Source organism: Schistocerca nitens, chromosome 2 (assembly GCF_023898315.1).
Source record: "Schistocerca nitens isolate TAMUIC-IGC-003100 chromosome 2, iqSchNite1.1, whole genome shotgun sequence".
Taxonomy (NCBI): domain Eukaryota; kingdom Metazoa; phylum Arthropoda; class Insecta; order Orthoptera; family Acrididae; genus Schistocerca; species Schistocerca nitens.
This window is the reverse complement of record NC_064615.1, coordinates 119,861,963-119,885,098: the sequence shown is the minus strand read 5'-3', so window position 1 is coordinate 119,885,098 and position 23,136 is coordinate 119,861,963. Positions and strand designations below refer to the sequence as shown.

Below are 23,136 nucleotides of genomic sequence, written 5' to 3'. Positions count from 1 at the left end.
CGACTCGGAATGCTATTTATATATTCACTCGCCAAATATTATAAGCTTTCAATAATAAAATATGGCCAGTTGCTATGTTTATTATCTTTCCAAAGCATTTGATTATGCAGATCATGTTACTCTCTGAGGAAAAATTACTTTTTATGGAACCAATGGCTTTACACACAACATATTTAAATCATACTGAACAACATAATCCAGAAGAGTTGTGCTGAATATTTCAAACAATGTTGGAGAGAGAGAAATTTTAGTGACTGAGGAGAAACCACAAAGAGAGTTCCACAAGGTTCAGTTTTCGATCCACTCCTTTCCTCATATAATTGAATGACCTTCCACTTAACATTCATCAACTAGAATTGGTAATTTTGCAGAAGATACTAGTGTTATAATAAATACCATTAGAGAGAAAGCAGCAGAATAGATTGTTAATGATGTTATGATGTTTTTCAAATAACTATTGAGTGGTTTTCTGCAAATTGGTTCTCCTTTCATGTTAAGAAAACCTCTGTAATCGTTACTGCACAACAAATGCTGTCAGACCAACTACTGCAAGTTTTTGGGTGTACTTCATGATGAAAAATTGAACTGTAGGATGCCTATTGCTGTGCTGCCGAACTATCAAGTCCAACTATTTTGCTCTTTGTTCAGTTGCTAGTCGTGGACGCAGACGAATCAACCTCCTGACATACTTTGCTGATTTCCACTCAATTACGTCTTATGAAATAATTTGCTAGGGCAACTCTTCTCTCAGAGTGCACAAAGGCGAGCAGTAAGAATGATACATGGTGGTCACCTGAGTCATCGTGTAGGCATCTCTTCAAGGTGTTAGGAACCTTAACTGCACCACCGCAATACAAATGTTCACTAATGAAATTAGTCATAAATAATCCATCACAATTCGAGAACCCATACCTACAACACTTGTGGAAATAAATTATCTTTGTTACACGTTATTGAAGCTATCGGTATCTCTAAAAGAAGTCCATTATACAGCGACCAAACGTTTTGAGGACAATTTCTATTCCATGGACTAATTATTATTTAAAAACTGATACTCTGTAAAAAGATACCTAGTGTAGTAGGCATAAAAAATGTTCATTGATCTTAACACTAATCACACACAAACACACACACACACACACACACACATATATATATATATATATATATATATATATATATATATATATATATATATATATATATATATATATATATATACCCCGTGCAAGCCTGTTTATCTTCGAATAGCTACTGCAACCTGCATCCTATAGTGCTACATATTAGTTTTTTTTTCATTAAGCCTGATCTGTTACAACACATTACGGTAAACATACCAAAGCAATATAAAAAGAATCAAGGGTGTTTAAAATATCATATCGTAGTATTATATATTAGTTTAGTCGTGGGTAGTATTGCATCATAAGGAAATAATCAGGCCTGCTACGTTAACAAAGTTCTAATACGCCGAGGTTGGCTGTAGTTTCCACTCTCTCTCTGAAGAATGCCTAGTGATTGTTACGGATGTTTTGGGCGCAATGGTATGACATGCAACAGCCGCTCCGTTTCATCGCAAAGAAATCAAATGTGGTTCAGTTCAGGGCTGTGGTCCCCTACTCCAAGAAACCCACCTGATTTTCTTCTTATTATAATGCCGTGGTCTTTGCTTTCTGGACAAGGTTATGGCCAAGCAGACGTAGATGAAGCCCAATAACAAATCGTTACCACATTGTGGGATATTCTGTATTCTACCATCTCAACGATCTTCATAAACAAATTAGGTCGATTTTCCACCAACTGGAGCGAATGACCTAGCTTCGAACTAGGAAGACAGCGGCAGTCCATCGGAGCAAATCAACCGAGTTCCACTGTCACCGCAATACACGCACATAAACACTGTTGGCTCTCACAAATTTTATCGTGATCTTCATCTCTTAATACTAACTTACTCATCCACTTTGATGATCGCGTTGTCACGTCACTGTTAGAGACGTCGTGCATGCTTTCTTGTGATGGGAGACTTTTAGGCAGCAAAAGATGAACATGAAAACAAAGCGTTATGATGTCTGCAACGGATGTCTTCTAAATGGTTGAAGACATTGTTAGAGACTGTTTCGTACAGTGCACATAATTTGGCAATTCTTATCACTTAATTCTTATACCAAGCAGAGCTTTCTAGAAATTTACATTTGACAGACGTTTTTACTAATAGAAGCCAGTAGATTCTGCTGGACGCATACCATAAACGAAAGTAAATTGGCTCTTCTCAAGGAAGCGTTATACGATCACCGACGTACTCAATAGAAACATCAGACAAGAAGCTAGACCACGCCCACCCTCTAACGATGCGTTTACACCTGTGTGACTTTTCGTGTACACTGGGCACATGTGACATTTTCATGAAGAGGCAAGGAGTCGCATAAAGCGGTGCAGTCACGCAGGCGTCAGAATTGTGCAAATTATGGTACAACAAAAAAAAATCCCACAAATAACAGAACCACAACTGGCCCCAACTGCACCTTCCACACAATGCACATTAAACGCCTCATTGAGACGTCGGTGCAATCGACGCCATGCATCACTTCAAAAGAGGCAAAATTTCAATTCTTCGTACTACACTACACGCATATAGTCTGCTACCATCCCGAGTCCATGTTGTCTGGCCCAGTAAGGACATGTAATTATAAAAGAAAAACACAAAATTTTGAATGTTCTACAACGCAAATTTATTTCGTCTGCCAGTTTCTGCTTTACAAGGCCATCATTAATTATAGTGGGATGATGACCTAGTAGGCCAAAACCGATTAAAAAGAAATCCGCTCCCTGTCGACTGGGATCTTTTTCTTTACAAAGCAGCGAGTGGTACGCCATTACTTGTAGACATGTCAGACAGCCCACGTTGATAAACTAACACTTCGGGTAACATCATTCATGATGTGGTGATGGACAAGTCCAAGCACAATGACTCCTTTCTGCTGTTTATGGCGTATCCACGTCGACAAATCGTACGTGGCTGATTTCAGACAGATACACCTAAATACGACTTCATTGCAGTGCCTTTCGTCAGTAGCGGAGAGTCACATGAGGACGTGGTATCAGTTCTACACCATCTGCAGCTTCCCAAAGCGAGCTGTGTGCTCATTTCAAGGGTTGAGTAATGTTTGTCCAGTGAGTAACATAAAATACACTCCTGGAAATTGAAATAAGAACACCGTGAATTCATTGTCCCAGGAAGGGGAAACTTTATTGACACATTCCTGGGGTCAGATACATCACATGATCACACTGACAGAACCACAGGCACATAGACACAGGCAACAGAGCATGCACAATGTCGGCACTAGTACAGTGTATATCCACCTTTCGCAGCAATGCAGGCTGCTATTCTCCCATGGAGACGATCGTAGAGATGCTGGATGTAGTCCTGTGGAACGGCTTGCCATGCCATTTCCACCTGACGCCTCAGTTGGACCAGCGTTCGTGCTGGACGTGCAGACCGCGTGAGACGACGCTTCATCCAGTCCCAAACATGCTCAATGGGGGACAGATCCGGAGATCTTGCTGGCCAGGGTAGTTGACTTACACCTTCTAGAGCACGTCGGGTGGCACGGGATACATGCGGACGTGCATTGTCCTGTTGGAACAGCAAGTTCCCTTGCCGGTCTAGGAATGGTAGAACGATGGGTTCGATGACGGTTTGGATGTACCGTGCACTATTCAGTGTCCCCTCGACGATCGCCAGTGGTGTACGGCTAGTGTAGGAGATCGCTCCCCACACCATGATGCCGGGTGTTGGCCCTGTGTGCGTCGGTCGTATGCAGTCCTGATTGTGGCGCTCACCTGCACGGCGCCAAACACGCATACGACCATCATTGGCACCAAGGCAGAAGCGACTCTCATCGCTGAAGAGGACACGTCTCCATTCGTCCCTCTATTCACGCCTGTCGCGACACCACTGGAGGCGGGCTGCACGATGTTGGGGCGTGAGCGGAAGACGGCCTAACGGTGTGCGGGACCGTAGCCCAGCTTCATGGAGACGGTTGCGAATGGTCCTCGCCGATACCCCAGGAGCAACAGTGTACCTAATTTGCTGGGAAGTGGCGGTGCGGTCCCCTACGGCATTGCGTAGGATCCTACGGTCTTGGCGTGCATCCGTGCGTCGCTGCGGTCCGGTCCCAGGTCGACGGGCACGTGCACCTTCCGCCGACCACTGGCGACAACATCGATGTACTGTGGAGACCTCACGCCCCACGTGTTGAGCAATTCGGCGGTACGTCCACCCGGCCTCCCGCATGCCCACTATACGCCCTCGCTCAAAGTCCGTCAACTGCACATACGGTTCACGTCCACGCTGTCGCGGCATGCTACCAGTGTTAAAGACTGCGATGGAGCTCCGTATGCCACGGCAAACTGGCTGACACTGACGGCGGCGGTGCACAAATGCTGCGCAGCTAGCGCCATTCGACGGCCAACACCACGGTTCCTGGTGTGTCCGCTGTGCCGTGCGTGTGATCATTGCTTGTACAGCCCTCTCGCAGTGTCCGGAGCAAGTATGGTGGGTCTGACACACCGGTGTCAATGTGTTCTTTTTTCCATTTCCAGGAGTGTATTTATTAGATGGGGCCAGAAGCAATATCAGATTGTTTGCTGAAGGGACTGTTAGCTATGCTAAATGTTGTCAGTGGTATCACGTATCAGTACCACCCCACAGGCGTCCTAGCAAAGGAATTACAAGTTTTCATCTGATGTCGATAGCGGTCGCACGGGATCTCGCGAAACCAGTCGCGCGCACCCGCTGAGCTACGCTTCCAGTAGCTCCGTATTATGAGTGCCCTCCGCCACAGCAATATACACTGGAGGGCCAAAGAAACTGGTATAGGCATACAGAGATATGTAAACAAGCGCTGCGGTCGGCAACGCATATGTACCACAACAAGTTAAATGGCGAAGTTGTTAGATCGGTTACTGTTGCTACAATGGCAGGTTATCAAGATTTAAGTGAGGGTATTTTTTTGGTTTGGTCGTTGCGGACGTCACATGACATCCATTAAGGTTCGTTTGTTGATCCTCCCACTCAGTTTTTTTATTACAGAGGCCAACTAGCTCTCTGACCGAACACGCTGAGCTACCGTGCCGGCGTTTGAACGTGGCGTTATATCGGTGCACGCGCGATAGACACAGCATCTCCTAGATAGCGATGAAGTGGGTATTTTGCCGTGCGACCGTTTCACGTGCATACCGTGAAAATCAGGAATCCGGAAAAAGCATCAAATCCCCGACATCGATGCGGCTGGAAAAAGATCCTGCAAGAACGGGGACAACAACGACTCAAGAGAATCGTTCAACGTGACAGAAGTGCAACCCTTCCGCAGATTGCTGCAGATTTCAATGCTGGGCCATCAACAAGTGTCAGCGTGCGAACCATTCATCGAAACATCATCGATACGGGCAAACGGAGCAGAAGGCCACTCGTGTACCCTTGATGACTGCACAACACAAAGCTTTACGCCTCGCCTGGGCCCGTCAACACCGACATTGGACTGCTGATGACTGGAAACATGTTGCCGGTCGGACGAGTCTCGTTTCAAATTCTATCGAGTGGATGGACTTGTACGGGTATGGAGACAACCTCATGAATCCATGGACCCTGTATATCGGCAGGGGACTGTTCAAGCAGGTGTAAGCTCTGTAATGGCGTGTTGTGAGTGCAGTTGGAGTGATATGGGACCCCTGATAACGTCTACATACGAGTCTGGCAGGTGACATGTACGTAAGCATCCTGTCTGATCACCTGCATCCATTCCTGTCCATTGTGCATTCCGACGGACTTGGGCAATTCCAGTAGGACAATGCGACACCCCACACGTCCAGAATTGCTACAGAGTGGCTCTAGGAACGCTCTTCTGAGTTTAAAGACTTCCGCTGGCTACCAAACTCCCCAGACATGAACATTATTGAGCATATCTGGGATGTCTTGCAACATGGTGTTCAGAAGAGACCTCCACTCCTTCCCACTCTTACGGATTTATGGAGAGCCCTGTAGGATTCATGGTGTCAGTTCCCTCCAGCACTACTTCAGACATTAGTCGAGTCAATGACACGACATGTTGCGGCACTTCTGCTTGCACACGGGGCCCCTACACGACATTAGGCAGGTGTAGCAGTTTCTTTGGCTTTTCAGTATAGTGTGGCCGGCGGAAGTGGCTCAATTCACTCGAGTCGATGCTCCAACTCCATCGTTGTTGCTGTTGTAATAGCTGGGCTGTGTTCCTTACAGTATTATTTGTAAAGTCTTCATTCACTTCAAGAAATACAATGTAATTATATCTTCTGTTTCTTATGTTAACTTGTTCGCTAATCTTTTCTGTCCCTGTCGAGGTTTCCTATCACGACAGTTGCCGCACCATCGTGTAACCCAACTCTCCTTCCTGGTGTGCAAAAAGACGTACACAACATTTCCTACGCAATGGAAGTAGAATGGAAGACCGAAAATTGACGGAAGGATTCTGTGAAAGTACCGCGCATCTGTAAAAGATATGGTGTACAGGCTGTTAGTCCTTCCAGTTCTATACTATTGTTGCAGCGTTTGGATTCCATATCTAGTAGGCACAACATCAGGCATCGAACGAATTCAGAGACACGCTGTTAGGAAGGTAACGGCCGTAGCTATACAACTTATGAAAGTTTAACAGAATGCTCGCAGAACTGAAATGGGAATCCTTGGAAGAAAGACGGCCGGCCGCTGCGACCGAGCGTTTCTAGGCGCTTCAGTCCGGAACCGCGCTGCTTCTACGGTCGTAGGTTCGAATCCTGCCTTGGGCATGGATGTGTGTGCTGTCCTTAGGTTAGTTAGGTTTAAGTAGTTTTAAGTCCAGGGGACTGATGACCTCAGATGTTAAGTCCCATAGTGCTTATTGCCATTTGAACCGTTTGAAGAAAGACGACGTAGTTTTCGCGAAAAGCTGTGGAGTAAATTTAGAGAACAGTTATTTAGAGAACATTTATAGGGTACCCCCACAGGAGAGCGAAGAGAGCTTGAAATTATTCTTCCATCCGTGAGGGCGCAGCCATTGCGAAACTCAGGACACCGCCGTCAGCGCCGCTATTATCGCATTTCGCTGGCAACAGCTCTGACGATGGTCTGCTCATAAGAGTATAAAGGCTGTGAGTGTGTGGTTTAGGAGCGCACAACGACGGTTCATAAAGGAAGATTAGGGCTTGAAACCATTACGCACTGCAGTCTAATGAACAAAATACTAGCGTACGGAATATCAGACCATGTGATTGTATTGAAGAGTTTCTACCAAATAGAACGCAGCATTTCATTCTCAACGGAGAGACGTAAAAGAAAATTCGGCTGGCTGATACTGTTCTGTACACAGAAGTCGCAATGCCAGAAAATTGTACCGAAATGCAGGAAGACCTGCAGAGGACCGGCTCTTAATGCAAGGAGTGGCATCTGACCCTCAACATAAAAGTAACGTATTGCGAATACACAGATAGTAACAGCATTTAGCGCATAATTACAGGATTGCAAAACAATCACTGGAAGCAGTTACTTCCATAAAACATCTAGGAGTATGCTACGGAACGATCTGAATTGGAACGGCTACATGAAATTAATCGCGGGAAGGGCAGATTCCAGACTGAGATCCGTTGGAATAATCTTCATGAAATGAAATCCATCAACAAAACATTCGTCGTCCAATAGTTGAATATTGCTGGTTAGTCTGGGACCCATACCAGATAGGACTGATAGCGAAAATAGAGAATATCCAAGAAGAGCAGTGTGTTTCGTTACAGGTTCAGTTATTAAAAGCGAAAACGTCACGGAGATGCTCAGTCAGTTCCTGTGGCAGACGCTGCAAGAGTGCCGTCCTGCATCACAGTACGGTCTACTGTTATATGTCTCGCTCCTACGTGTATCTGCGGAAAGACCACGAAGATAAAATTAGAGAGATTCGAGCCCACACAGAGGCTTTACCATCAATTATTCTTTCGTGAGCCATACGCGACTGGAACAGCAAAATGGGGAAGTGAAACTGGTACACAAAGTCTCCTCCGCCATACACCGTAAGGTGGCTTGCGGAGTATAGATGTAGAAATAGACGTAAGGTTTAACGTCCCGTCGACATCGGTATCATAAACGGGCTGGCTTCGATACTTCAACCCTCCCCCCCCCCCTCCCGATCAACAATGCCGTACAAATTTACTTTACAGATCAAAGTGTTTGCAGCATGTAACGAGGACAGTATGAAACATAAGCTTTTCACTCCCCGCAAAGAAGGAAGAGGCAGCTACCGCACCCTTCTGAAAATAACAATGATTGTCATCGGTTTAAATTACTGCTTCGAAAATAATAAGTTGCGTGATTATTTTTTTCCAGGTGCAATGCCTGTAATCGTGGAAGTCCACGCACCACGGCACCGTAGCTCACCGCTACGGGAGTCAAGGTAAAATGGCGCAGTCTACGCACAAAATGGAGTACCATGCCGCATTTCATCATTTGCATTTAAAGGGTAAAAATGATGCAACTCTCCATTCAGAGTTGGTGGAAGGATATCCGTACACATGGGAACGCGAATACTTGCGACTCCCGACATTTTTGGTTTTACTTGCTACGAACGGTTGGGTACACTTTTCTCCTCCTGCTCCCCCACCGTCCAACCCCTGGAATTCCCCTGAACAGTGTCCACACATTTACGGTTGTACCTGCTCCGAAGGAATAACGAACGCTGGTCGAATCACAAGTCCTTAAACTCATTTTGCTTCCGAAGTTCCTAGTGCGACCATCAGTATGGAAGTTGTTAGAACGACCAAGGGCAGGCGTTCTGTTCAGTAGAGTGGTTACGCATATCGTGTAGTGAAGGAATCCAAAGTAGGTGTAACGCGGGTGTCTTACGCCAAACATCGGTTCATTGCAAGGTAACGATGCATTCGAAAAACGGGGAAGTGTTTAAAGGATCAGAATATCTCTGTGGGTCACCTCGTGCTGCAGTCCGCCTGCTTAGCTGGGTGGTAACTTGCTCGCCTCCCATGCAAGCGGGCCCGGGTTCGGTTCTCGGCCGGGTTGGAGATTTTATCCGCTCGGGGACTGGGTGTTGCGTTGTCCTCTATCATCGTTTCATCCTCACCACCGGCGCGCAAGTCGCCCAATGTGGCGTCGACTGAAATAACAGTTGCGCTTGGCAGCCGAACTTCCCTGGATGGTGCCTCCCTGCCAACGATGCTATCTGCTCCAATTTACCTTGCGATGCAGCTCTAAAAGTGAAGAAGTAAGTGGGGATAGCAAAGAAGAGGGCTCGACAAATAACTACGCAATTATCCGAGATACACGGCGATGAAATGGGAAATTTTCATAATAAAGTTTCTGTATTTGCTACAGTGATGCCTAACTCAGAATCTATGAAGGGAAACCAACAAAAGCCCAAGAACTCTTTTGAAACTAATCTTCATGAAGCTCTCTTAAAAACGGGAGATGGCAGTGTTTTTCTTGTAGAAGACGATAGGGTAGAGGAGAGGATAATAATTTTTAAAGGGAACAAAGGAAAAGAACGCTTAAAAACCACTTCCCAATTTTCATGGATAGGACATTTAAGAGTTGGCGGAAGCAGTTTGTCCAAATGTATTTCAAACACGTGAATTTAGGAGGCCCGAGCGACGAAACAAACATTCTTCCTGCTCCATTTGCACTGCTCCCTAATAAGAAGAAAGCCACACATGGTCGCCTGTTTCGTCAGATTAAACAAGCAGTTCTTGAGTGGTGTCCTAGAAAAGTGAACGTCGATTTTGAGGCAGCTGCGATATCGGCCCTTCATGCAAAAGCTCCTGGTAACGAATGACTCTCTCCTGACTACTTTGTGGACAACTGGATATCCTCAAAGCAACGTGTAATTGCTATGGAAAAGCACCAAACGACGAATGATGTGGAAGAGTGGCAGAAAAAAATAAATAATGTTATTGCATCTCATCCCCTACAATCACACATTTGGTGGAGTGCCTCAAGAAGGAATCGGAGCTCACCAGCTTCTTGAAGGGAAGAAGAGGAAGAAGGAAGAAGAAATACTTGAAGCTGGACGTCAGAATAGACAGAATTAAGAAAATTATGAAGAGACTGGCTACATTAGGTCCTGCATGAAAGTCATTGCCCATATTCAGAAAGACCAAGCACACGTCGCCCAAAGAGGCGACCAACTGAACGACCGACCCACGACCGACCCCGCTGCCACCTCTGTCCGTCGGACAGTTCATCCTGTGTCGCGAGCGGTCGGCGAGTACTGGCTGTCCGCGCCTCCCTAGCGCTCCGTCCCCGACTGCTGCTGCGTCCCAACTGCACTTCTGCCGCGTTCCAACTCAACGACTACCACGTGCGATCTCCAGCCCACGACGACCGAGAAGTAATAGCCGTACAACAAAGATAATACGGCAGGGCTAATATCGATACGCGCTGCTGCTGCCACTCACGGGCAGGCAAGACAGCAATTCAGTGACACCAGTAAAAGAAATTAAAATCACGAGGAGGCCGTACGCTAAAAACAAGATGTTAAATAATAGATGGCACGAACATGAGCCACGCACGGCTCAGTAAGCGTTTCATGTACTCCATATGCACTTACGCAACAATAAGATTTAAGAGAATTGGAAAGCTCTAAAAGTGTATACTAATTTTTTTCCAGTAACATATCTCGTGGGGCAACGTCAATAATTATATCAGTATTTTCTTTTGCCAGGATGATTTGGGGAAGGGAAGGTGTCGAAGGAGGAGGCAATTGGTACACTGGCTGTGTCGGGCAAGATGGGGAGACGGCGACTTGAAAGCGGACACAACGAGAACGAGGAAGGGACTCCCTTGCCTGAGGGATCGCAAATGTCGGCGATCGCAACTGTCCAGCATTCGGTAGAAGTGTACAGCAGCAACGCACTCCCATATGACACAGTGGTGGTGTGGTTAGTTGGCACAGACGTTTCCACTGTGGTGGAACGTCTGTATTAAGAAGAAGAAGTGGCAGACCAACCGTCTGTTAAGAATGTTAAGAACTAAGAGAAGTAGAGATCGTGTCACAAACGGTACAATCAGTGGAAAAAATGAAAACCAGTTTTCATTTCGTACGATATTTTGCTGTACTGCAGTATAACGCAGTGTATACAGTTTGTTCCGCAGAACTCTTGTAAAAGGGCAATTTTATTGTTCCCGGTTCTCGAAGTCAGTTACGTCTATCATTTTAAATTCTTAGGACTGAGGACTTTTTTTTTGGACGTATCGCATTCAAGATCCTGCGCAGAACTATAAGGGTGATCTGCACGGTCCTGACACTGAAACTAGAAGGTAGGTTTACTTTTCTTACTTTCACTTTCTTATCTTATATGCGCCCTCATCAAGAAGATTCTTAACCCAAGAAAAAATGGTTCTGAGCACTATGGGACTTAACATCTGTGGTCATCAGTCCCCTAGAACTTAGAACGACTTAAACCTAACTAACCTAAGGACATCACACACATCCATGCCCGAGGCAGGATTCGAACCTGCGACCGTAGCAGTCGCGCGGTTCCGGACTGCGCACCTAGAACCGCTAGACCTACGCGGCCGGCTTAACCCAAGAAAGGTCAATCAGACTGATCTGTTAACGGACTTCGTGTAGGCCGCTGTTCAGCTGTCTCGGAATTCTAACTCTGCCATTCCTGTACACAGAAGAGGTGGAACACAACACGGAAACACCAAAAACAATACACATTACCATGCCTAATACGGTGTCGGAAACCCATCAGCATTCAAAACAAGAGTCTCTGAATGGACAAATACAGGTCCTGCAGAGTTTTCAAGGGAATCTTGTACCGTTCTTCCTGGAAAATAGTGGCAATTTAGGTAACGATGATGGAGGAGGAATAGCGATCACGTTCCCTTCTTGTCAAACCAGTCAACAAAGTCTAGAAAATATTGCGATCTGGTAACTATGGTATCTACAGAGGATGCAACAATTCATGGTCGTACTCACAAAACCAGTCCTGGAACACGCGAGGTATGTGAAGTGGGTCCTGCCCTCTTGGAACGCACCATCACCACTGGGGAAAAAACATTGTACCATGGAATGGAACTGATCAGCCAGAATGGTCACATAATCCTTGGCTGTAACGCTACATTGCTGCCCAAATCATCACCGAAGAACCCCCGCCGTGTTTCACTCTTGAGACGTAAACTCGGCCGTAATTTGGAAACAGTGTGAAATAATGTGTTTCTCCAGTTTCTCCCGGCGCGTTTCTTGCATCTGCGGTCATCTGTCCCCTAGACTTAGAACTACTTAAACCTAACTAACCTAAGGACATCGCACACATCCATGCCCGAGGCAGGATTCGAACCTGCGACTGCAGCAGCAGCGCGGTTCCGGACTGAAGGGCATTTTCTTCCTGTATACCCCGTGGCCGGGGGTGCCATCCGCTCTTCTTTTGACTATGACTTCAAGGAATGTGCGCGTCCATAGCGTCCAACGGGCACAATATTGCGGTGATCAGACACGTCGCCATCGTCAGGTGCGCTGCCGAACTGAGCTCCTGAGGGCGGACGGCGGTCTTAAATCCCCTCCCCCTGCGAGGCGTTCTCTATGCGGTCCGCGCCCGCGGCCGCGCGTCGTCGGTCGCTGAGACGCTGGCGTCGGCGTCTGTGGTGGCGTCAGAGTAAGTGACTCGTCCGCCCTGGTCGCCCGTTCGTTATCTTTGCTGAACGTCTTTTTAATTAGACTCAATGCTGGTTCCCACGCCTTGCTGAGTTTATAACCACAATCTCGGTTGATGAGTCCGTCCCTGGAACGAATTTCGATAGCCTCTCTAACGACGCTGTCCCAGTATTTAGATGTCTGTGCCAAGACCCTGGTATGTTGGTAGTCCACTTCGTGATTTTCGGACAAACAGTGGTCTGCGACCGCCGACTTGTTGAGGTTCCTAAGTCGAGTGTGCCTGTCATGTTCTCGGCAACGATCTTCGGTGGAGCGCACTGTCTGTCCAATGTAAGTATTCCCACACTGACACGGTATCTGGTATATGCTGGCCTTCTGCAACCGAGATCGTCTTTGACACTTCCCAGTTCCGCTTGTGCAGCCATGGCGAGAGGGTTGCTGTAGGCGAGCGCTCGCTAGTGCAGAGGCAGAGCAGTGGAATTGCTAGGTGAAAAGTGCGCGCACACAGCAAATTGTCGTGTTGTCGTTCTAACGGCAAGTGCAAAATTGTTGTGTAAAGCGCGCACTGCACCATGCGCAGAAAATCGAATAAGAATAGGAACGCAGAAACAAGGAGTTCGTCGATCGAAGTATCCGCCGCGTAGGAAAACTTGGCGAACGACGGAGAAGAACACATGAAGAAGAACAAGCTATCAACGACCTCACGCTGCCGCCACCACCGATCTACATCCGATGCCGGGACGATTGGTGGGATATATACGGCAAACTGAAGAACGTTGCAACAGGCCCCCTGAAGGTGAAGTGTCTGGATAATAACACCTTACTGTAAGTGCAACCGAGTTGCATCTATGACTTCAAGGTGTTCACACCTATCCTGGAGACATACAGAGCGCCGGCCCAAGAGAAGCCCCAGCCAAAAGAGAAGAAAGAAACCATCAAGGCCCTCCTTAGAGGACTTCCCTGGCTGTGCTCCGAGGATATGGTACAGAGAGCACTACGAGACGACGGGTTCGGAGACGTAGCGGTAAAGCTACACAACCGAACCGACAGCAGAAGACCTCCACTATTCATCCTGGCCGTGAACGCACCAGGCATGAACAGCATCCTGGGATTCGACGTGACGATGGATCCTCTGCCTGAGGAACTGGACACCAGGCCTCAGTGCTTTAAGTGCCAACAAGAAGGGCATGTGGCAAAATACTGCCGCAACCAGTCAACCTGTGTCAAGGGCGCTGGCAATCGTGACAGCCACACATGCACAAGACCACCGCTGTGGCGGGCTGCACGTGGCCAGTTGGCATGGCTCCAAGGCTTTTGCGGACCGTGCCAAAAACGACAACGCGCAGCGAGCTGCGCCTGGAGAACATAACAAGGCCAAAACAAGAGACGACGGAGAAGAAGACGCAAGAAATCCTGACGCTCTTCCCCAGCGCAGAGAAACAACGAGATGGCAACAAGCTGTGCACCTGAGCGGACAGCCGCCCCCACCGCAGTGAGAGTGGCAAAGGGGCAACCGGCCGACCGCGAACAGGCGACGTCGGAAGGCGCCAGACCGCCGAAAAGTCGAAGACGCCGCAGTGGCAGAAGGCGGCTCACGAGAGGACAGCAGCAAAGAAGAGTCGCACGCATCTATCGAAGCCGCACTGAAAGAAGCGGAAACGCACTTCAAGATGGCGCTGCATGCGGAGATGGAAGCTGCCTGCCTCATGCTGCGGGAGGCATTCGAGAGCAAGTTGCGAATGGCAGCGGTGGTGGTATAAACAGAATCACAACCGTCTGTTGCAAGAGACCAAGCCCTGCAGACAAACCGCGCCACGCTGATCGACCAAGAAGTGATGACGAAAGAAGTCATCACAGACAGCAGATACATAATTGACCTCGAGATCATGGAAGAACCATGCCCAAATCATAAAGGGCGAAACAGGGATCAGTGCAGCTGGCTGGTATTCCGACCGATCAAGAGGAGAGAAGAGGAAGAAGTTCGCCTCCGGGACGAAGAGGAGAAGCGACGGCGAAGAACCGAAAGCTACTCCAACTTCCGCCGCAACTGACTGGAAGAGGAACACATGGAATGAGAAGAAACAACAACCAAAGGTGGCAACAACACCAGCAGCTCTGGCCGGGTTTCGCAGGTCTTCCTCAGGCCGTAAGGTGAATACCGGAGCTGTCCCCCGAACTTCCTGCAAATAAATTCCCAACTGGGAGATACAAGTACCCCCCCCCCCCCCCCCATAAAATAAAACAACCAAATGATGTCCCCTGTACACCCTCGACCGAAAAAGAGCAAAGCAAGCTCTAGTAAGGCCCGCCTTCCCCCTATGGGAAGGAATGAAATGTGCTAAAAAAATAAAAAATAAAAAGATCCTCTGGATCTCAGTTCGTCAGTGGACATGACGATGGCGACATGTCTGATCGCCGAAATACTGTGACTGTTGGATACCCTGGACCGGAAGTACACCTGTAGACTGTTCGAGCAGTGTGAAATAAGACTTATCTGGCCAAATGACATTCTTCCATTGTTTCATAGAAGAGTCATAGAAGAGGTTTTACGGCATCGGCACCACGTTTTTTCGTTACGGGCATAGTTCTGAAATTCCAGCTCGCAGTGCAATTGCCTGCTTATGGAGCTCCCTTCGTGTTGTTTTGGTGCTGAACAGGGTTCACGAGTGCGACATTGGGTTGTGCAGTGACTTTTGCACCTGTCGTCCTCTCATTCTTCCTCACAGAACTCTTCAATGACAGTCCGTCACGGTCACTCAACACACTTTCGTCTGCGTTGTGACTTGGCGGATGATGGTTTTCTACGTTCCCTGTATGAGGTATAAATCTTCGAGGTGGTGCCTCTTGAAACAGGATACACTTCGGCTTCCCTGGTTAAGGAGGCGCCCAACAGACGAACATCAAGAGTTTTCCCAGGTTCGACTGCTCTTAGCTATGACATAACGCACTCACAACTACACAGAATACTATTCTGACCACGGCTAACACTTGCAAAGTATTGAAGATACTGCCGTCCGTGATCAAATACAACAGCGCAACCTTCAGGCTTGAGTAGCATCCGCACTGATGTTCAAACATGCATGTCTCGTGGTTATTACATATTTTTATCCAGCCCCTGTATATTCCGTTGTGGAATTTCTTGTTGACAATATTAACATCATCACCATCATCATCATTTAAGACTGATTATGCCTTTCAGCGTTCAGTCTGGAGCATAGTCCCCCTTATAAAATTCCTCCATGATCCCCTATTCAGTGCTAACATTGGTGCCTCTTCTGATGTTAAGCCTATTACTTCAAAATCATTCTTAACCGAATCCAGGTACCTTCTCCTTGGTCTACCCCGACTCCTCCTACCCTCTACTGCTGAACACATGAGTCTCTTGGGTAACCTTGCTTCTCCCATGCGTGTAACATGACCCCACCATCCAAGCCTGTTCGCCCTGTTGACTCATTCAGGAAAAAAACTGTAAAATTCATTCAGTGGACGCAAGACGGAAAACGACATGCACTTTGATGACACTTCCTGAAGGGTGTGCAGAAAAGCGTGCTCTATTCATCAGCTTTCATTTCCAGTAGGCTGCCAACAGACTGAAAAAACTGAGTGATAAAACCTAAGCCCCAAATCCAAGTAGAAAAGTTTCTTTCTTACACACTCCTACTATTCTACAGAGGCGTCCCTTACAGTAGTTCACAACTTTTCTTTGTAGTGTATTATTTATTCACAAACCCTCTCACAATTTTTTGATAATTTATTAATTCTTTAGTTCTTTTGTTTATAAATTGTAATCAGATGACTCCTCCCATGATCAAGTAGCTAAGGCTCCCAATGTCCCATGGAACTTGATACAAAAATAAATAAATAAATGACGCATGTCGGTACCCGCTGAGTTCCGCGATTAGTCACTTCCTTTCAAAAAAACACGCTGAACAGAGGCAAATGTTGCAGCTGTATCAGAACACATTATCCTCATAAGGGGTAAATCTAAGGGATGCTTTTGCTCGATGACAACACTCGAGCTCTTTCTACACCATACTCAGTCAAACATGCTGTTTCCTTGGGCTATCGGATTCTTGTTCATCCCCATATTCTCCTGACATGCTATCGAATCACTTTTCCCTCTTTCTTTGGATAGAAATACCATTGCATGGCTAGCATTTCCAGAATGACAAGAAAGTGATTTTCGAGGTGGAATTTTCGTGAACAGCCAAAATGCAGACTTCTGCAAACAAGTTTTGCGGCATGTCATCCATAGTTGGGGAATATGAATGGTGATGAAAGGTCAGTACGTAGCGAATAACTGACGCCAAAACCAAGTTTGATGGTGGCAGCTGCCTTTCTTCGAGGTGATAATCAGAGCTTTGTGAGCACTCCTCGGAAGTACTGGCAAAATATGGACCAACCTGGAATGTTTTCGCTATCTTCTCTCATGGATCTGCATCTACATGATAACTCTGCAATTCACTATCAAGTGCCTGGGAGATGGTTCATGTCCGTGTCCTTAAAGGCCCGCGTAAACAATCAAAATTGTTTGTCACATTTGCTGTTTCTACCCTCGAATTCGTTAAACAAGTTTGTCAACTTTAACGTCACTTTTAAAGCAGTGTCACGTTGCGCATATGGTGTCGCGAAGTATTCCAAAACTGGTGGTAAAGGCTACCAATGCAGAGGAAGAGCATTTCTTGCACTCTGAAAGGACAGTCAAAATTTTAATAACTTGTTAGAATTACTTCGACCTCACACTGAAAAGTAGATACAGTCACATTTGGGAAAAAAAAACCTTAATTTTCCGGAGCAATTTTTGAAATTTTAGTATAAGTGTAGAGAACATAAAAAGTGAATGCCACCATATAAAAATGGAATAATAAAATGCATTCTGTTACAGGACTGAGTAGAGGCAGAAGTATGAGAAGTGTTCCAAGGTACAACATTCTCCCCTCTACCATTTTGGTAATGGCAGGAGATCGGTCGTTTTTATCCATATAAACCTTTGATCTTAGTTTCCACAATTGTGGAGACTCACGACACAAAGAAATAAACTGTAATAGAAATTCTTTTTCTTTCGAAAGGCGTGGCGAAACATCGACATTTGTACGGCCCATCATCTTCGAAGTCCGGCAAACAACTAGCTTTCATCTGACAAACGCAAGGCTAAATCTATATCTACATCTACATCCATACTCCGCAAGCCACCTGACGGTGTGTGGCGGAGGGTACTTTAAGTACCTCTGTCGGTTCTCCCTTCTATACCAGTCTCGTATTCTTCCTGGAAAGAAAGATTGTCGGTATGCCTCTGTGTGGGCTCTAATCTCTCTGATTTTATACTCATGGTCTCTTCGCGAGATATACGTAGGAGGGGGCATATTTATACTGCTTGACTCCTCGGTGAAGGTATGTTCTCGAAACTTCAACAAAAGCCCGTACCGAGCTACTGAGCGTCTCTCCTGTAGAGTCTTCCACTGGAGTTTATCTATAATCTTCTCCATCTCTTCTATCCCCCCCCCCCCATCTTCTATCTACTCCCATGAACCATGGACCTTGCCGTTGGTGGGGAGGCTTGCGTGCCTCAGCGATACAGATAGCCGTACCGTAGGTGCAACCACAACGGAGGGGTATCTGTTGAGAGGCCAGACAAACGTGTGGTTCCTGAAGAGGGGCAGCAGCCTTTTTAGTAGTTTCAGGGGCAACAGTCTGGACGATTGACTGATCTGGCCTTGTAACACTAATCAAAACGGCCTTGCTGTGCTGGTCCTGCGAACGGTTGAAAGCAAGGGGAAACTACAGCCGTAATTTTTCCCGAGGGCATGCAGCTTTACTGTATGGTTAAATGATGATGGCATCCTCTTGGGTAAAATATTCCGGAGGTAAAATAGTCCTCCATTCGGATCTCCGGGCGGGGACTACTCAAGAGGACGTCGTTATCAGGAGAAAGAAAACTGGCGTTCTACGGTTCGAAGCGTGGAATGTCAAATCCCTTAATCGGGCAGGTAGGTTAGAAAATTTAAAAAGAGAAATGGATAGGTTAAAGTTACATATAGTGGGAGTTAGTGAAGGTCGGTGGCGGGAGGAACAAGACTTTTGGTCAGGTGAATACAGGGTTATAAACACAAAATCAAAAAGGGGTAATGCAGGAGTTGGTTTAATAATGAATAAAAAAATATGAGTGCGGGTAAGCTACTACAAACAGCATAGTGAACGCATTATTGTGGCCAAGATAGACAGGAAGCCCACGCCTACTACAGTAGTACGAGTTTATATGCCAATTAGCTCCGACGATGACGAAGAAATTGAAGAAATGTATGATGAAATAAAAGAAATTATTCAGATAGTGAAGGGAGACGAAAATCTAATAGTCATGGGTGACTGGAATTCGGTAGTAGGAAAAGGTAGAGAAGGAAACGTAGTAGGTGACTATGGATTGGGGGTAAGAAATGAAAGAGGAAGCGGCCTGGTAGAATTTTGCACAGAGCAAAACTTAATCATAGCTAACACTTGGTTCAAGAATCATAAAAGAAGGTTGTATACACGGAAGAAGCCTGGAGATACTGACAGGTTTCAGATAGATTATATAATGGTAAGACAGAGATTTAGGAACCAGATTTCAAATTGTAAGACATTTCCAGGAGCAGATGTGGACTCTGACCACAATCTATTAGTTATGAACTGTAGATTAAAATGAAGAAACTAGAAAAAGGCGGGAATTTAAGGAGATGGAACCTGGATAAACTGACTAAACCAGAGGTTGTACAGAGTTTCAGGGAGAGCATAAGGGAACAATTGACAGGAATGGGGGAAAGAAATACTGCAGAAGTGGAATGGGTAGCTTTGAGGGACGAAGTAGTGAAGGCAGCAGAGGATCAAGTAGGTGAAAAGACAAGGGCTAGTAGAAATCCTTGGGTAACAGAAGAAATATTGCCGGCCGAAGTGGCCGTGCGGTTAAAGGCGCTGCAGTCTGGAACCGCAAGACCGCTACGGTCGCAGGTTCGAATCCTGCCTCGGGCATGGTTGTTTGTGATGTCCTTAGGTTAGGTAGGTTTAACTAGTTCTAAGTTATAGGGGACTAATGACCTCAGCAGTTGAGTCCCATAGTGCTCAGAGCCATTTGAACCATTTTTGAAGAAATATTGAATTTAATTGATGAAAGGAGAAAACACAAACATGCAGTAAATGAAGCAGGCAAAAAGGAAGACAAACGTCTCAAACATGAGATCGACAGGAAGTGTAAAATGGCTAAGCAGACATGGCTGGAGGACAAATGTAAGGATGTAGAAGCTGATGTCACTGGGGGTAAGATAGATACTGCCTACAGGAAAATTAAAGAGACCTTTGGCGAAAAGAGGACCAATTGTATGAATATCAAGAGCTCAGATGAAAAACCCAGTTCTAAGCAAAGAAGGGAAAGCAGAGAGGTGGAAGGAGTATATAGAGGATCTATACAAGGGCGATGTACTTGAGGGCAATATTACGGAAATGATAGAGGATGTAGATGAAGATGAAATGGGAGATATGATTCTGCGTGAAGAGTTTGACAGAGCACTGAAGGACCTAAGTCGAAACAAGGCCCCGGGAGTAGACAACACTCCCTTAGAACTACTGACAGCCTTGGGAGAGCCAGTCCTGACAAAACTCTACCATCTGGTGAGCAAGATGTATGAGACAGGTGAAATACCCTCAGACGTCAAGAAGAATGTAATAATTCCAATCCCAAAGAAAACAGGTGTTGACAGATGTGAAAATTACCGAACTATCAGTTTAATAAGTCTCTGCTGCAAAATACTAACGCGAATTCTTTAGAGACGAATGGAAAAACTGATAGAAGTCGACCTCGGGAAAGATCAGTTTGGATTCCGTAGAAATATGGGAACACGTGAGGCAATACTGACCCTACGACGTATCTTAGAAGCTAGATTAAGGAAAGCAAACCTACGTTTATAGCATTTGTAGATTTAGAGAAAGCTTTTCACAATGTTGACTGGAATACTCTCTTTCAAATTCTGAAGGTGGCAGGGGTAAAATACATGGAGCGAAAGGCTATTTACAATTTGTACAGAAACCAGATGGCAGTTATAAGAGTCGAGGGATATGAAAGGGAAGCAGTGATTGGGAAGGGAGTGAGACAGGGTTGTAGCCTCTCCCCGATGTTATTCAATCTGTGTCTTGAGCAAGCAGTGAAGGAAACAAAAGAAAAATTCGGAGTAGGAATTAAAATCCATGGAGAAGAAATAAAAACTTCGAGGTTCGCCGATGACATTGTAATTCTGTCAGAGACAGCAAAGGACTTGGAAGAGCAGTTGAACGGAATGGATAGTGTCTTGAAGGGAGGATATAAGATGAACATCAACAAAATCAAAACGAGGATAATGGAATGTAGTCGAATTAAGTCGGGTGATGCTGACGGAATTAGATTAGGAAATGAGACACTTAAAGTAGTAAAGGCGTTTTGCTATTTGGGGTACAAAATAACTGATGATGGTCGAAGTAGAGAGTATATAAAATGTAGACTGGCAATGGCAAGGAAAGCGTTTCTGAAGAAGAGAAGTTTGTTAACATCGAGTATAGATTTAAGTGTCAGGAAGTCGTTTGTGAAAGTATTTGTATGGAGTGTAGCCATGTATGGAAGTGAAACATGGACGACAAATAGTTTAGACAAGAAGAGAATGGAAGCTTCCGAAATGTGGTGCTACAGAAGAATGCTGAAGATTAGATGGGTAGATCACATAACTAATGAGGAGGTATTGAATAGGATTGGGGAGAAGAGAAGTTTGTGGCACAACTTGACTAGAAGAAGGGATCGGTTGGTAGGACATGTTCTGAGGCATCAAGGGATCACCAATTTAGTATTGGAGGGCAGCGTGGAGGGTAAAAATCGTAGAGGGAGACCAAAAGATGAATACGTCAAGCAGATTGAGAAGTATGTAGGTTGCAGTAGGTACTGGGAGATGAAGAAGCTTGCACAGGATAGAGTAGCATGGAGAGCTGCATCAAACCAGTCTCAGGACTGAAGACCACAACAACAACATCTCTTCTATCAACCCTGTGTGGTACGGATCCCACAGTGGTGAGCAATATTCAAGCAGTGGGCGAACAAGTGTACTGTAACCTACTTCCTTTGTTTTCGGATTACATTTCCTTAGGATTCTTCCAATGAATCTCAGTCTGGCATCTGGTTTACCGACGGTCAACTTTATATGATCATTCCATTTTAAATCACTCCTAATGCCTACTCCCAGATAATTCAGATAATTTATGGAATTAACTGCTTCCAGCTGCTGACCTGCTATGTTGTAGCTAAATGATAAAGGATCTTTCTTTCTATGTATTCGCAGCATATTACACTTGTCTGCAATGAGATTAAATTGCCATTCCCTGCACCTTGCGTCAATTCGTTGCAGATCCTCCTGCATTTCCGTACAATTTTCCACTGTTACAACCTCTCGATATACTACAGCATCCTCCGCAAAAAGCCTCAGTGAACCTACGATGCCGGCCGGAGTGGCCGAGCGGTTCTAGGCGCTACAGTCTGGAACCACGAGACCGCTGCGCTCGCAGGTTCGAATCCTGCCTCGGGCATGGATGTGTGTGATGTCCTTAGGTTAGTTAGGTTTAAGTAGTTCTAAGTTCTAGGGGAATAATGATCTCAGAAGTTAAGTCCCATAGTGCTCAGAGCCATTTGAACCATTTGAACTTACGATGTTATCCACAAGGTCATTTATGTATATTGTGAATAGCAACGGTCCTACGACACTCACCTGCGGCACACCTGAAATCGTCATTCTTGTTTGTCAAATCTGCAGCCAATCAAAATCTCTCTCAAACGCGTCAAAGAAAGAAACAAACTGCCAAAGTAATCTGACAACCACGTGGGTTTGGCAAATTGTTTGATCGTCTACGGACGCTGTAAGTACGCACCTGATTTTTCTCGCGGTGGCGCGTTGTGGGGCCGGTCGCGGTGTGCTTTGCTGTGCTTCCCGCCCGCTGGGCGGGCAGCCGCTGCCGGCTATCACAGTGGCGGGCGTCACCGAGGCCGCGTCCCCGGCTGACGCAACACTACGCGCGGCTCTGGCTGCGCTGACGGCGCCGCGGCCTCAGCTGGCCCTTCCTTCCATACGCGCCGTCGACACACGCCACTCCGCTTAAGGATGGGAAGCGCCGGCCGGTATTTTAGTTCTGAATAACCGGTATTTTTCGGTAACAGTTGTTTTATTCTTTACTAATAACCCGGTAAAAATAACGAAATATCAATTAGCCATAGCAGCAGTGCTAAAATTTTTGGATTTTAAATAAGCCTTTTTTAAAAAAAATTACTATGACTCACAGTCCAAAAAACAATAAGGAAAGAAGAAATGGGTATGTGAATGGTCGAAAAGAAGAGCGACATATTCCATGTTAATTTACTCACTAAACTCCGTCATATCTCACGGCCAGAAATTCGTTAAGAATATGTCGTGGGACAACAGAGAAATAAAAT

The 23,136-nt window shown here is 46.0% G+C and overlaps 1 long non-coding RNA gene across 1 annotated transcript in view; it reads right to left on the bottom strand.

Moving 5' to 3' along the window:
• The window catches only part of LOC126235802 (uncharacterized), a 96,808-nt gene extending 74,094 nt beyond the window's left edge, over positions 1-22,714 (bottom strand). Inside the window, exon 1 of the long non-coding RNA XR_007544815.1 lies at positions 22,578-22,714. This is a non-coding gene — a long non-coding RNA (uncharacterized LOC126235802). The remainder of the gene's footprint in view (positions 1-22,577) is intronic.
• Between the last annotated feature and the right edge of the window lie 422 nt (positions 22,715-23,136).